This window comes from Rutilus rutilus (assembly GCF_951802725.1).
Source record: "Rutilus rutilus genome assembly, chromosome: 19".
Classification (NCBI taxonomy): domain Eukaryota; kingdom Metazoa; phylum Chordata; class Actinopteri; order Cypriniformes; family Leuciscidae; genus Rutilus; species Rutilus rutilus.
In genome coordinates, this window is record NC_140232.1 from 7,200,200 (window position 1) to 7,202,025 (window position 1,826).

Sequence of the window (1,826 nt, forward strand, 5' to 3'; positions counted from 1 at the left end):
TCCAGCGATACAAATGTCAATTTCCATATCTAAACTCACAAAGCATATGTCAGTCAGTTATTAAATAGAGCATTACACCACATTCATGACATATTTTTCAAACTGTGACCTTCTACTCTCAGCAGGGATTTATGGTTGGATTCGAATCACTAAGGTTTCAAAAAGTTTAGAGGTGGTGAGCAAATATAAAAATTGTGCTGAGTACTGTGGTGTTGCGCATCACATTTGAGTATAAAATATTGTTAATGCTCTCCCTGGAGGCTGAAAACCAATGCTGAATTCATAGATGTTGAATGGCCAGCAACATACTGTATGTTGCTGTTCACATATACTTTACATTTTTAAATTTGCTTAACCCAGTTCCGTCATAAATTTTTATATTTTTGCATATCTGACATTATTCTAGATTTGTCACCCCACAAGTGTCACATTAATCCACTTGTGGGGTGTCACTTCATAACACAAACTTCTAAGAAATCATATGAGAACTGTGTAGCAGTTCTAGACATCCCTCTAGGTGTAATGGGTAGATGAACATGCACAATTCAAAAGTAAATCAAGAGTTTTTAATAAGAAAGGAGAAACCGGGTATCAACATAACAACTACACATTAACATAAACAATACAAACAGACAAAGATACAGAGGAATATAAAAGCCTAAAATACACAGGTCAAGTCAAGTCGCCTTCACTTACAGTGGGTATGGAAAGTATTCAGACCCCCTTAAATTTTTCACTCTTTGTTATATTGCAGCCATTTGCTAAAATCATTTAAAGGGACTGTGTGTAGGAATTTCTCCCATCTAGTGGTGAAATTGTATTTTGCATTCAAACGAATAATGCTCTCCAGCGCCTCACTTTTTCAAATGCGCGTTGCATCTACGGTAGCCGTTATGTACTAAAAAGCTATGACAGGATGTCTTATAATAGCACTTCGAGTTTTTCTTCGGGTGAACAGGTTTGTTGTTTAAAACAAACTGAAACTTGAAACAACGAAAAAAAGAATGTTACAGTATGAATTACTGACTGTGAAAAACATTAACTATGGTAATTAGTAGTAATGCCTTCTTTACTCGTTATATTTTTTGAAGTACGTGCATTGTTAGATATCATTATCATCAGAGCCTTCTCTAACCTTACTTTACTCAATAGCTGCATGGGCGTCAGTTTGGTTTGAAATGTGCTGGGTACAGAGACCCATTCGGAAGTGCATTTTCAGAAGTGCTGGGTACAACGACGCAAAAAAAAAAAAATTCTCTCTTTTTCGCAGGTCATGTTTTGAAATACGATGTCCTGTAGCTAAGATTACTAATGAAAATAAATCAAAATGTATACAAAAATGTGATGATGTCCGACTCGTTTTATGAAGAAGGAAGCCTTAAAGGAGAACTCCGGTCAATTTTAACATTGAGCTAATTTTTTTGTAAATTTGGAGTGCTGTCAGTACAGAGTACAACGACAAAAATCGGTGTTGCCTACACCGTGTTATCCTCGTTTTAAAATTTGCACCCTGTTGACTTCAATGGGGCAAGTTTTAAACCTGCTTTTAGCCTCTTAACATCCTTGATGTGTCATTACAAGTGCACAGGTCATGTGAGTGATTCCTTCGGAGTGAACGCGGGTGAATCTGACTGCAGTAGATGTGAAAGAAATATATAAAAAATGATGTTTATTCAGCCAGCGCACATACCTGTATTTACATCCTGTTTTCGGTCGAAGTCCACAGTAATCGATTGTCGAGTTCACGCGCATAGGTTTAGTACCTATGATCACGCGCGTGAACTCGACAATCGACTACTGTTGGGCTATAAATATAGCTTCGAGAG